Genomic DNA, 15,285 nt, shown 5'->3' on the forward strand with positions numbered 1-15,285 from the left:
TGTGAAACATTTCATAACATGGAGGAATCTATTGGGCATTATGCTGAGTGAAATTAGTCAGATGCAAAAGGACAAATATTGTACAAGACCACTATTATAAGAACTGGCGAAATAGTTTAAACAGACAATAAAATATTCTTTGATGGTTACAAGAGGGGAGAGTGAGGGAGAGTAGGAGATCAGTATTCACTAATTAGAAAATACCTGAGAACTACTTTAGGTGACAGGACAGACAACACACAATACAGGTGAGGTCAGCACAAGTGGACTAAACCAAAAGCAAAGAAGTTTCCTGAATAAACTGAACACTTTGAAGGGCAGCGTAGCAGGGGCGGGGATTTGGGGACCATGGTTTCAGGGGACATCTAAGTTAATTGACGTAATACAATGTAATATGAAAACATTCTGCATCCCACTTTGCAGAGTGACGCCTGGGGTCTTAAACGCTAGCAAGTGGACATCTAAGATGCATCAATTGGTCCCAACCTACCTGGATCAACGGACAATGAAGAACACCAAAGACTCAAGGTAATTACGGCCCCAAGAGACAGAAAGTCCCACATAAGCCAGAGACTATATCAGCCTGAGACCAGAAGAACTAGATGGTGCCCAGCTACAACTTATGATTCCCCTGACAGGAAACACAACAGAGAACCCCTGAGGGAGCAGGAGAGCAGTGGGATGCAGACACCAAATTCTCATTAAAAAACCAGGCTTAATGGTCTGACTGAGACTAGAAAGACCCCTGTGGTCATGGCCACCAGACCTTCTGTTAACCCAGGACAGGAACCATTCCCAAAGCCAACTCTTCACACAGGGATTGGACTTGACAATGGGCTTGAGAAGGATGTTGCTGAGGAGTGAGCTTCTTGGATGAGGTGGACACTTGAGACTGTGGTGTCATCTCCTCCTGGAGGGGAGATGAGTGGGTGGAGGGGGTTAGAAGCTGGTGAAATCGACAGGAAAAGAGAGTGGATTTAGGGAGCAGGCTGTCTCATTAGGGGGAGAGCAATTGGGAGTATGTAGCAAGGTGTATATAATTTTTTGTGTGAGAGACTGACTTGATTAGTAAACTTTCATTTAAACCAAATAAAAATGATTAAAAAAAATTCTCTGTCAATGCTTCACCAAATGATTTTACCATCCACTAATGATCATTGCCTGAATTGTTTTTGTTTTGTTTTCTTTTTTCCATTTGGAGTTTCCAAATCATGGTTTTCTAATTATAACATTCCTTTTTTTTTTTTTTTTTTTTGCTTTTATTAGCTAGATGCTTCTAACAAAAGGACTTTCTCTCATCCAGTAGGGCTTTTTGGTTATACTGAAATATACTTTATACCAGAAAACAGAGTAAATTCTATCTTTAATTATCCCTTTTCAGAGTATTAATTTGGTATCTAACAACCTCCTCCTCATCCTCACTCACTCCTTACCTTCTTCCTTTCTTTCAGGATCATTAAGACCTCATGGTTTTTACATATTCAATATATTTAACTAAATAGCTGGTTCCTTTGCTTTATTACAGGATCCCATTTGTCCCTGGCAGCATTCTTGATTCATGGCCCAACAAGATGTCCAACTCACCTTGTCTAGTTTCTGCTCTGGTTTTAAGTTATATTTTAAAGATGCCAATTAGTTAAACTGTCCTGGAACTGATGGCAAACCACATTCACTAATTAATCACTATGGGGTCTCTGAGGAATTAAAGCTCACCACTAAGACTGGCAGGAATAAAGAATAGGAATGCTAAGAAACCTAACACTTGAATAAGACAACTTTCTGAGGGTTCCACCCCCAGCCTTGCACAGCCCCTTGGGACAGCAGCAAGAAACCATCCAGGTCCTCAGTCCATTCACATCTCTTCCTCAGACTTCACTCTGATTAGGACTCTCAGATATTTGTCCCAGGGCTATCTGGCCTTGTCTTCCATCCTGGGGCCTTTTTCTTTGCCTTCCCCAGCCCTAACCAGAGCCTACTGATCTTCCCCAGCACTTCCTTAATGCTTAACTCATCAGTCTTGCCACTTTCACCATGCTCAGTGCCTCCATATAACCATGTCCTCTTCCCCTATCTTTGGCTTCCCAAAATGAAACCAACTTTAATATGAATATGATATGTATGTTTTTTAAAGTAATACATACTCATTGAAAAATACATCAGAAAACACAGAAGCTATCACAGACACATCCAAACTCCCTGAAGGATCGAGTTACTGGGCTAAGGGCTGGGGGCCATGGTCTCAGGGAACAACTAGCTCAAAAGGAATAACATAGTTTATAAAGAAAATGTTCTACTTCTGACTGTGGTGAGTAGCATCTGAGATCTTAAAAGCCTTCAACATCTACTTATCCCATCCCACGGAAGCAAAACAGAATGAACAAAACAAAAGACACATGGGAAAAATTTGTCTGAAGGACTAATGGACCACAACTACCACAACCTCCACCAGATTGAGTCCAAAACAACTCGATGGTGCCTGGCTACCACCCCTGACTGCTCTGACAGGGATCACAATAGAGGGTCCTGAACAGAGAGGGAGAAAAATGTAGAACAAAATTTGAATTCACAACAAAAACACCAGACTTGTTGGTCTAACAGAATTGAGAAACCTCAAAAGTATGGCCCCTGGACACCTTTGAACTCAGTACTGAGGTCACTTCTGAGGTTCACCCTTCAGCCAAAGATCAGACGAGTATATAACGGCAAACAATAACATACATGAAGAATGTGCTTGGAAATGTAATCATGTATACAAGACTAAATGGGTGCAGTAGAACAAAAGCAAAGACAAGAAAGCAGGAAGGGATTGGAAAACTGATGAACAGAAACAAGAAGTCCGGGGGAGAGAAAGGGAGAATGTTGGCACAAAGCAAGTTGGCATCCAGTGTCACAAAACAATTTGTGAATTAGTCACTCAATAGCAAATTAATTTGTTCTGTAAACTTTCACCTAAAGCACAATAATAATAATAAAAAAAACCTATTGGGTTACTAAAACAGTTACTTCAAACTGGGAAAATCTTCATGTTAAAAAAAAAAAATCTATATGCAACTTATTATACGTTTGTAAATACTCAAGTTTTTCAAAAGTCCCGCAATGTTATCTAAAGATGCTGACACATTAAGACTCATCACTTCTAAGAAACAATAATTTGATATCAAATTTAAGGAAAAATTGAAAATAATAATTGAGGTAAATATTTGATGCATTACGAACTACTATTTGAAAACTCTTTAATATTAAATATAATTTAATTATACAGCCTAATTTCACACTACAATCTGTAAATGGAGATTAGTTTTTATTGTACGAGAAAGGAGACAATAAAATTCTCCTCAAAAAAAAAAAAACAGAAGCTAGCCCAGCACAGTTTCATCATCCAAAGACTTACCGTGAAGAATTATTTTCAATGTTTTTCCACCTGGGGGGGTGATTGAACAAAAAATGAATCCACTATGCATGCATTCTGCAAATCCATTCTTCACTTGACATTATGTCATTCATAACATTCATTTAACAAATGTTTATTAAGAGCCTACTATGAGTCAGGCTTATGACAACCCTATAAGACAGAGTAGAACTCCCCATAGGGTTTCCAAGGCATGGCTGGTGGATTCGAACTGCTGACCTTTTCATTGACAACCACTCCACCACCAGGGCTCTGAGTCAAAATCAACTCCACGGCAATGGCTTTTTGATTCTTTCTTTGTTCTGATGTATCAGGCACCCTTCTACTTGCTGAACATTCCCAGGACAACAACAACAAAAAGCAGCATGGGCTTATTTCATTCTGTTCAAGGATACACACTATTCCATCATAAAGCCTTTCCAGAATTTCTTTAGCCAATACTTTCTGACTGAACATTTATTTGTTGTTCTTAGGCACCCTCAAGTTGGTTCCAACCAATAACAAACCCATGCTACCCATAGCGACCCATAGTGACCCCATCCTCACAACTGTTGCTATGCTTGAGCCCATTGTTGCAGCCACTGCACCAGTTCATCTCACTGAGGGGCTTCCTTTTTTTGCTGACCCTCTATTTTACCAAAGCATGATGTCCTTCTCCAGGGACTGATCCCTCCTGATAACAAGTTCAAAGCATGTGAGATGTAGTCTCACCAACCTTGCTTCTAAGGAGCATTCTGCTTGTACCTCTTCCAAAACAGATTTGTTCCTTCTCTGGCAGTCCATGGTATGTATGTATAGTCAACATTCCTCACCATCACCACAATTCAAAGGCTTCAATCCTTCTTCAGTCTTCCTTGTTCATTGTCCAGCTTTCACATGCATATGAGGCAACTGGAAACACTATGGCTTGGGTCAGGCGCACCTTAGTCTTCAAGGTGACATCTTTGCTTTCCACCACTTTAAAGAGCTCCTTTGCAGCCACTTTGCCCAGTGCAATGCATCTTGTGATTTCTTGACTGCAGCTTCCACGTGTGTTGATTCTGGATCCAAGGAAAATGAAATCCTTGACGCCCTCAATCTTTTCTCCCTTAATCATGATGTTGCTTATTGGTCCAGTTGTGAGGATTTTTGTTTTCTTTATGTTGAGCTGAAATCCATATGAAATGCTGTGGTCTTTGATCTTCATCAGTAAGTGCTTCAAGTTCTCTTCACTTTCAGCAAGCAAGGTTGTATCATCTGTATAATGCAGGTTGTTAATGAGCCTTCCTCTGTCTTACTCATCTAGTGCTGCTATAACAGAAATACCACATCTGGATGGCTTTAACAAAGAGAAGTTTATTCTCTCACAGTCCAGTAATCTAAAAGTTCAAATTCAGGACACCAGCTCCAGGAGAAGGTTTTCTCTCTCTCTGTTGGCTCTGAAAGAAGGTCCTTGTGATGCATCAGCCTTCCCTTGATCTGGGAGCATCTCAGCGCAGGAACCTAAGGTCCAAAGGATGTGCTCTGCTCCCAGTGCTGCGTTCTTGGTGGTATGCCTTTCCCGTCTCTCTGCTTGCTTCTCTCTTTTATATCTCAAAAGAGATTGGTTTAAGACACTACCTAATCTTGTAGGCCTCATCAACATAACTGCAGCTAATCCATCTTATTACACCATAGTGTTAGGATTTACAACACAGAGAGAAATCACATCAGAAGATAAAATGGTAGACAATGGTAACAATCATACAAGGGAATCATGACCTAACCAGGTTGAGAGATATTTTGGGGAGACACAATCCAGTCCATGCCATCCCCCAATCCTGATGTCCCATTCTTCTTCATACACTCCAGCTTCTCCGATTATTTCCTCGGCATACAGATTGAACAGGCATTCTGAAAGGATACAACCCTGGTGCACACCCTTCCTGACTTTAAACCATGTCATATCACCTTGTTCTGTCCTAATGACTGCCTCTTGATCCATGTACAGATTCCTCATAAGCAATATTAAATATTCCTGAATTGCCATTCTCCGCAATGTTATCCATAATTTGTTCTGATCCACAGAGTCGAATGCCTTAGTATAGTCAATAAAACACAGGTAAACATCTTTCTGGTATTCTCTGCTTTCAGCCAGGACCCATATGACATCACCAATGATATCCCTGGTTCCACGTCCTCTTCTAATCACAGCTTGAATTTCTTGCAGTTTCCTGTTGATATACTTCTCTGCAGCCACTTTTCAATGACCTCCAGCAAAATATTGCTTACATGTGATATTAAAGATGTTGTTCAATACTTTCCACATTCAGTTGGATCACCTCTCTTGGTAATAGGCATAAATATGGGTATCTTCCAGTTGATTGCCCAGGTAGCTTAAGTCCGGATTTCTTGGCATAGATGAGTGAGCAGTTGCAGCACTGTGTCCATTTGTTGAAACATCTCAATTGATCTTCGGTCAGTTCCTGGAGCCTTGTTTTTGGCCAATCACTTCAGTGCAGCTTGGACTTCTTCCTTCAGTAGCCTGGGTTCCTGATCATATGGTACCTCCTGAAATGGGTGAACACTGACCAATTCTTTTTAGTATACAGAGTCTGTGTATTCCTTCCACTTTCTTCGTATGCTTTCTGTATCATTTTAGTATATTCCCCCTACAGTCCTTGAGTATTGCAACTCAATACTTGAATTTTTCTTCAGTTCTTTCAACTCAAGAAATCCTGACCATGTCCTTCCCCTTTGGTTTTCTATCTCCAGCTCTTTGCACATGCCAGCGTAATACTTTACATTATTTTTTCCAGCACCCTTTGAAATCTTCTGTTCAGCTCGAACAATTATTTCCTGATTATTTTTATTAGAATAAGAAAATTCTGCAAAAAAATCCTTTTGTTGTTTGCATATCTTTGTAAACACCAGAGGAGGAATGGCTAGGAAAATGGTTGTACAAAAAGAAGGATCATCTTAAGCACAAAACAGCTCTAAGCCGCAGTGCCTCAAGGCAAGACGAAAGGATACCTACAAAGGATTGCCTACTGCTGTGACCCAGAGGTGGGAAGCAGGATGCAGAGTGGGTGGTAGGAGAAAGGCAGGAGCATTCAGTGCCTCAAACAAAGTATTCCCCAACAGGTCATGCTTAGTCCTCTGGGCAAGAGGTAATGGCATCTCCTGTGAACACAGGATTCTTTAGTTCTTCTTGGAGTGGCAACATCTCCCTGAAAAGCAACTATGACCTGAGTTTGGGAGAATTGGTAGCTATCCAAGATGATCTCCAAACCAATATAATAATAACAAAAAAATTAATAATAACAGAAATAGTTACCAAATGCTTTTGAGTGAAAGACTTCATGCAGCAGCAAGGGCATAAACAACACCCTAAAAAAAGGGGCTGATTCCAAAACCCAGACTCTTAAACGCTAGTCTGTATTGCCCTTTTTTCACCAGTCTAAACAGTAACATTAGGTTCCCATCGAATTCCTTGGAATTCCCTGAAAATTAAAACACCGGTGTGGTATAATGAATTAATTAATATGCCCCTTCTAGCTGTGGTCTTTGTGACTCACATGCAATGATGGAGTGGGACTACGCAAATCAGATATATGGATCATATGATGGTTAGAGTTATGTGCCCACACGGCTAGGCCACGATTCCCAGTATTATATGTTTCTCCTCCATTTTTTGGGTCATGGGTCCTGAGCTCTAATGTTGATGAGGCAGAATTGGTGTAGGGTGTACCTTGGAATGCAGCCTGGCAGGAGAGCTTGACTCAAGTCCCACCTTTACTCAAGGTATGCCCTTCCCTGCAGTGTGGCCTGCATGTAAGGTATATGTGTAGATGACATGGCAGGATTCTCTCTCTCTGCATCTGAATCCCAAATCTAGTTCATGATCAATTGACCTCCAGTTCTTGGGACTTGAGCCACAGGCCTGCTGTCTGACCTACTATTTATGCGTTCACAGACCTCCTCAGCCCCATGGGTCAGCAGCTTATCAATTGACCTGATTGTGCAACCTTGTGAGCCAGCAGCCTGTGGTCTGAACTGCCAGTTGGGGTTCATCAGCACCAGTAGTCACTTGTGTCAGGAGAAGCTTCCACCTGACTCAGATTTGGGACTTGCCACCCTCTACAAATTCGTGAGCCCTTTCTTTTATAGAGACATTGCAGTGAATTACAGAACCCAAAGAAGAGAGGCAGAGTGCTGAAGGGAGAGGGATTAGTTGATGTTAGAGATGATGGAGTGGTACAGCAGTTTGGAAAAGTTGCACATTTAGGACATCTTCAACCTCTGCGTCATAGGATCCAGCTCAATGCTGATCCTTTTCAAAGAAATTTTTGTTGAACTGTCTAATTAAAATTTTGAGCTCAGGGATGTGGCTGAGTTCACTGTCCCAGTTGCCTCGTTCACAGCTGAGCCATGGACTTGACAATAACTCCTCTGAAAATTAACTCAATTTAACCCCAAGCTCTCCTCCCCTAGTGAATAGGGAAGACTGCAAGTGCCTCTGACACCTGTCAGAATATTTACGGACCAACACACATGAGTTATATGCCAGTTCCAAAGGTCCTGGCTTTGAGAAGCTCACATCTCAGGGTGGAGACAAACAAATAAACAAAAAGAGAAAAACTAATACAGATTGTTGAGTCCTAAAGCCAGTGTGAGCAGAAGGTATAAAGTGAACACAGCTTGTGGAGGGAAGCTCAGCACTGAAGCTAGAAGGATTAGTAAGAGAGTGGGAGGTTCAAAATCTAGAGGCCCTGCTCTGGCAGTGAGTTGTCTAACGTTCCAGCCTCATGTCAGCCGTGCTGCTCAGAATTGAAACAACAATTGTGGGTCCATGCAGAAAAAGGAGAATTTAAAGGTTGTGTGTCAACTTGGTTGGGCCATGGTTCTCAGTCGTTTGACAGTTATGTAATGATATAGCCTGACAATTATGTAATGATGTAATTTGGCAGTGATGTAATTATGCAGGTATCTTCCATTTTGTAATATGATGTAATCACCTCCATGATGGGATCTGACGTGATCAGCCAATCAGTTGTAAGACAAGTTTCCTCAGGATGTGCCCTACATCCAATGTATATGGACATTTGGCAAGGCTCTCTGGCTTTTGCTCACTCTGGATCCTGCATCGCACTCATCATCATCTGACTTCTGGGTCTTGGCACATGAGCTAGCAGCCTACCACACGGTATGCTGATCTTGGGATTTATCAGCCTCCAAAGCCTGTAAGTCAGCAGCCTACTGTCTTACATCCACATCTTGGATTTGTCAGTCCTTGCAGCTACATGAGACAGAAGAAGCTTCCAGCATGATGCCTAACCCAAGATTTTCAGCCTCTACACATGCATGAGCCATTTCCTTGACATAAATCTCTCTCTCTCTGCATATATATATGTAAATAAATAGAGATATAGATATATACTTACACAGAGAGATACATACCTGCTTCATGGTTTTGCTTCTCTAAGGAACCCAGGCTAATATATTTCATACCAAGAGTGGTTCTAGGGAAAGAAAATTAAAAGGATGAGTTTTCTAAACTGGCTCTCAAGCCTGCTTAGTCTTAAAGATGTTGATGACCCTGCTTCCAGTAGTAAAGAGGGCATTGCTGATCCGTGGCACGAGGTGGCAATAGAAATACGCAAAATACCACGACCCATAGATGAAGTATTGGTGAGAGGCAAAGCTCAAAATGATTGTATGTTTCATACTTTTCTACATTTTTCTCAAAATGAGAAGTGTAAGGAAGCTGGTTTGTTGGTCATACTTTTGCTAGTCAAAGTGGTAAAAGAAAGAGGTGAGCTCAGAACTTCAAAGTCAAAGCTCAAGTGCCACACAAATGACCTCAGAGTTGCCACTTGTGCCCTGAAAGAAAACCTTATTCTTGTAGAAAATGAGCTGATATTGCCAAAAACAAACCCAGAATCGAATAATATTGGCTGAATTACAACGCCAATTGAATTCCCAACCTCTAATGTGTTTCTGAAGTTAAAGTGAGAGTATGGGTAGGGAAGATATAGGATCCTTAAACGTGGGATGGGGACATATCGGTAGGTAATCAGGAAGCTGTGGATACTGAGCTCCAAAATTCTGTTGAATCACTCCTGCCAACAGAACCATTCCTCTCACTCCCATCTGAATAGATTACTGCATCTTTGTCTGCTGAGTCACAGGCTCCAGTCAAATCATTACCCTCTCCACCCCCATCTGATGAGATTAACCCAGCTGTGTTTGAAGAGCCTCTGTCTAAGATATTGCCTGGCACTGCATCTGACTCATTGCTTAGGGCATAACCTAAGACAGAAGCCTTACACGACATTGCTGAATGTTCTCAGGACACATCCCCAACACCCATTTTTGCTTTCAGACCTATAACTAGATGAAAGTCCCAGGGAGTTCCAAAAGGTGAAGTACAAATTGTGACCCAGGAAGAGGTACTCTACATTCCCAAATAACTGCTTGGCTTTTCTAATATGTACAAACAGAAATGGGAATATGTGTGAGAAAGGCTTTTCAAGGAGAATAGTACAAGGAACATAAAGTTGGATCAGTCTGAGATAATTGCTAAGGGCCCACTAAACTCAGATTCTTCATTCATTGTTTCAGCTCAAGAGGTTAGAAAATAATCTAATAGCTTATTTGATTGGTTCATTGAAGCATGGGTTCCATGGTCGCCTATACTAAATCAAGTTGAAGCACCAGAGCCGCCTAGGTATACTACAGAAGAAGGTGTCCAAAGCCTTAGAGGAATGGTAGAGTGGACCCACAGACCCACACGTGGAGTGCCCAGAGGACACACCTTTACCAGAGCAGAGGGGAACACATTTGCGAAGGGAGCTCCACCACCCTTAAGGCCTGCTGTGATTGCTATTTTACATAAGCTAGACTTGACATTGGGAACTTTCCTAACTGAATCAAGACACCTAAATAAAATGAAGCCGATTGGACCCTGTGGTGGTAGAGGCCAAGTGGTAGCACTCAGTCAACAAAGACAAGGTGGGCTTGGTTACCATAATGGCCAGTGGAGTCAAAGCAGTAATCAGAACAGTCTGACTCATATGGACTTATGGAGTTGGAACTTAGTCATGGTGCCCCTAGGAGTGAAATAGATGGGAAATCTACTAAATATTACTTGATCTGTACAAGTAGAAGAATTCTAGGTTAAAGGAACAGCAGCCTAACTCAAATTGCCAGAATAGAGAGTCACGGCCCTTCAATCAGTTCCCAGACTTGACGGAGTTTACAGGCCCAAAATCCACTGGATGAAAAGGAGGCCATGTCCCTTGATGAAGGATCCCACTGCATCAACAAAAACTATACTGTTAATCTTTCTGCCAGCCTTCCCTCAGAGAGATCTACAGCCTTTTACAACACTGAATGTTCACTGGGGAAAAGGAAATAATCAGAATTTCTGGGTATTACCAGAGAGTGGCTCTGAACTGACACTAATTTCAGGAGACTCAAAATGACACCGTGGCCCACCAGTCAGAGTGAGGGCATAGGGAGATCAAGTTCTTAATGGAGTCTTAACTCAGGCTCACATTACACTGGGTCTGCAAATCCATTCTGTAGTGATTTCCCCAGATCCCAAATGCATAACTGGAAAAGATACACTCACCAACACTCAGCACCACCACATTGGATCCCTGAAGTGAACTAAGACTATTATGGTAGGAAAAGCCAAATGGAAGCCATTAGAACTACCCCTACCTAAGAAAATAGGAAGCCAAAAGCAGTACCATATTCATGAAGGGATTGCAGACATTACTGCCACTATCAAGGACTTCAAGGATGCACAGGTGGTGATTCTTACCAATTTCCTATTCAACTAACCTATTTGGCCTGTGCAAAAAATAGATGGATCTTGGAAAAGAAGAGTACCTCATCATAAACTTAGCCAGGTTGTGACCATAATTGCAGCTGCTGTTTCAGAAGTGGTTTCATTGCTTGAGCAAATGAATCCATTTCCTGGTACCTTGTATGCAGTTAGTGATCTGGCCAATGCATTTTTCTCAATTCTGGTTGATGAGTGCACACCAGAAGCAGTTTGACTTCAGCTAGTAAGGCCAGCAGTACATCTTCACTGTCCTGGATCAGAGGTAGATCAGCTCCCCAGCCCTATGCCATAATTGAGTCCGCAGGGAACTTGATCACCTTTATTTTCCACAAGATGTCACAGTGTTCCATTAAATTGATGACATTATGCTGATTGGACCTAGTAAAGAAGCAGTGTCAATGACTCTGGACTTATAGGTAAAACACTTGAGTGCTAGAAGGTGGGAAATTAATTCAACAAAAATTTAGGCACCTTCCACCTCAGTGAAATATCTAGGGGTCTTGTGGCGTGGGGCATGTCGAGACATTTCTTCTAAAGTGGAAATAAGTTCTTCCATCTGGCACCTCCCACAACTAAAAAGGATGCACAACAACTTGTGAATCTCTTTGCATTTTGGAGGCAACATATCCCTCAGCTAGGTGTGTTACTCTGGCCTATGTATCAAGTGACTTGAAAACTGTTAGTTTGAATTGGGGCCCAGGACAACAGAAGGATCTTCAACAGCTTCAGGCACCTCTGCAAGCTGCTCTGCCACTTGGGCCATATAATCCAGTTGATCCAATGGTATTTGAAATGTCACTGGCAGATAGAGATGTTGTTTGGAGTCTTTGACAAGCCACTATTGGTGAGTCACAGTGTAAACCCTTAGGATTTTAGAGCAAAGCCCTGTCATCCTCTGAAGACAACTACTCTCCTTTTCGGAACAGCTTTTGGCTTGTTACTGAGCCTTAGTAGAGACTGAACGCTTAACCGTGCTTGGCCATAGACCACCAAGTAACCATGTGGCCTGAAGTGCCCATCAGGAACTGAGTGTTGTCTGACTGACAGAACCATAAAGTCAGAAGTGCACAGCAGCACTCTGTCATTAAACGGAAGTGTTATATATGAGACTGGGCCCAAGCAGAGCCCAAAGGTACAAGTAAGTTGAATGAGGAAGTGGCCCAAATGCCTAGGGTCTCAACTCCTGTCACATTACCTACCCTCTCGCAGTATGCAACTAAGCCCTCATAGGGACTTCCTTACGACCAGGTGACTGAGGAACAGAACAATCATGCCTGGATTACAGATGGTTCTGCACGATATGCAGGCACCACCCAAAAAGGGACAGTGACAGCACTATAGGCCCTTTCTTCCTGAAGGTCAGTGGTGAAGGACAATTCTCCCAATGGGCAGAACATCAAGCAGTGCACCAGGCACTTCATTTTGTTTGGAAGAGAAATGGCCAGATGTGTGATTCTGTACTGATTCACAAACTGTGGCCAGTGGTTTGGCTCATCAGTCAGGGACTTGGGAGGAACTTGATTGGAAAGTAGGAGATAAGGAGGTACGGGGAAGAAGTATGTGGATAAACCTCTCCGAATGGACCAAAGAAGAGAATATATTTTTTTCCAATGTGAATGTTCAGCCCCTACTGCTACGTGAGCCAGGAGAAGTCTCCAACCTGACACCTGACCCACAGGCTGGCGTCTTGCCAGCCTCCTAGAGTGGCGTGAGCCATTTCCTTGAGATAAATCTCTCTCTCTCTTTTTGTCTCTCTCTCTGTCTCCTTGCTAGCACACTGGTTAAGAGCTACGGCAGCTAGCCAAAAGGCCGGCAGGTCAAATCCACCAGCCATTCCTTGGAAATACTATGGGGAAGTTCTATTCCATCCTATAGGGCCACTATGACTTGGAATGAACTCAACAGCAACAGGTTTACTTCTCTAGAGAACCCAGCCTAAGACACCATCCAGGTTCCAATGCCTAACTTGGCAAGAATCCATTTTCGTGATTCTATGGATGACCCCAACAGCTCTTTGGACTCTTGATTACCCTGAAGCAGGGTTCTGACCTACTAGGGTTTATAAATATTCCGACAGGTGCCAGAGCCACTTTGCAGTCTGCCATTATCACTAGGGCAGAAGAACTTCGGGGTTCAATTCAATCAATTTTCAGAGGAGTTTTGTGTCAACAAATGTTTATAAACACATACTCCGTGCCAGGTATACTGCCAGGTGTTGAGGATTTAGGGGTGCAAACAGTCTCTGCCCTCTACAAACTCATCTTATACAAGAGATCAGATAAATGAAGTAGGTGTTGTGGATGCTAGAAAGAAAAATCAGCATAACGTACAATAGAGACAGAAAAGGGAACTTATCACATCCTTGGGGTCACCTCTGAGTACAATCACTACAGAGAAGATGGCACTTAAACTCAGAATTAAGACAAGATGTTCCAAGGCAGGCAAGACTAAGAAAGAAGTTTCAGGCAGAGGAAACAGAGACAGCAAATGTAGTGATAGCAGGAAACAGCATCGAGTGTTGTGGGGATTTGCAAGTCCTTGGATCTATACCCAGAGCATAACTGTTAGGAGGAGTTTAGAGAAAAATGCGGTCAAGTAGGCAGGCAGAAGACCAACTTCAGGGTCATGGCACAAAAATAGTCAACAAGGGTCAACACCCTGGGTAGCAGAAGAGAGGAGGCAAAAGTTGAGAATGATCCTAGACTGGGATGTTGCAAGACAGGTGTGGGTAAAGAAAAGATAAAAGCCAAGTTGAATAGTGGTGGTGAATCATGTAGGGTAGGCTGAAGGAAGGAGGTGACACCAGCCAAGGTTGACAGGAAGAGAGAAGAAGAAGAGGCCTAGAGACCCAAGCTTCTGATAAGTTTGAAAAGTAGGGGAAATGAAAGCAAGGGAGAGAAGGAGCAGCAAGGCTAAGCAGAAAAAAAAATAAAATAAAATAAAGGAGAATATCAGAAAGGAGTACTGCCAACTTCTGACAAAGCCCAGAGTGGAAGGGGACCCCAAGTAAAGACGAGGAATTGGTGAGGAGGGACTTGTTAGTTAGTTAATTAGTAAAGGATTATTATCTTCTCCCAAGCATACCCCGTGGGTGGGATAGACAAGGAAACAGCAGGTCAGGTTGAAAGATGGGTGTGACCAGTAGGTTAATAGGCAACTATAACCAAGCAGATAGGAGTGAAGGAACGAGATGGAGTGAACCTCAAGGAGGAGGTGTAGGGGACATGTCTTGGAAGTGACACTGGGGATGGAAGTGATTACTGACCCCTCCTGCCTCCTGCCTCTTTCAGGCTTGAGTAAGTCGAGAATGAGCAGCCCCCTGCCTTCCCAGGGAAAAAGCCACAAGGAGATTGGTGTCCTCCAGAGAGCCAGGGCTGGGAAGGCAGCCCCTGTGCCATGTTGGTTTCTGAGTCCTAAGTGCCCAACAGTGTGTGACCCCAAGTAGAGGATCCCACACTGGGAGTTGGTTTCTACCTCTCCACTTTATCTGGCCAAAAGGTTAGTTTATTTTTCAAGTGTCACACTGAGGGAGGACTCCTCCAGCACCCATAAGGGAACACATAAATACTGTGGACCTTAACCAGCCCTATTCTTTCACCTGCTTCCTCTGGGACTTCCTCACTAGACAACAAGCTCTTCAAATCTTCACTTCTGTCTCCACAGTGCACATGTCTCACACTGCAGTGAGGAGAGACACCTCAGAGCAGAAGCTCCCTCTCATTCACACACACACATGCATGAACACACACAAACACACACACACATACTGCAGGTTAACACATCACATACAAGCCGAAAAAATCATATCCGTAGACTTCTGCAGGCAGAGCTGGTTCTCAGGACCCTGCTGTCTCTCCCCATTCATGACAATGCCCAAAAAGGACATGCCCAGTGGCCCTCAGGGTCACGGAAAGGCATGACTTTGGTCAAGGATGTACTTTTGACTTCAGAGGAGAGATCCAACTCCTCTATGGTCCTTAGAAGCAACTGCAGTGAAGGGCTAGGAAATAAAGCATCTGCTCCTCCTCCCTGTTCTTTCCTAAACAGCCAGGTGGGTGATGGA

This window comes from Elephas maximus, chromosome 3 (assembly GCF_024166365.1).
Source record: "Elephas maximus indicus isolate mEleMax1 chromosome 3, mEleMax1 primary haplotype, whole genome shotgun sequence".
NCBI lineage: Eukaryota > Metazoa > Chordata > Mammalia > Proboscidea > Elephantidae > Elephas > Elephas maximus.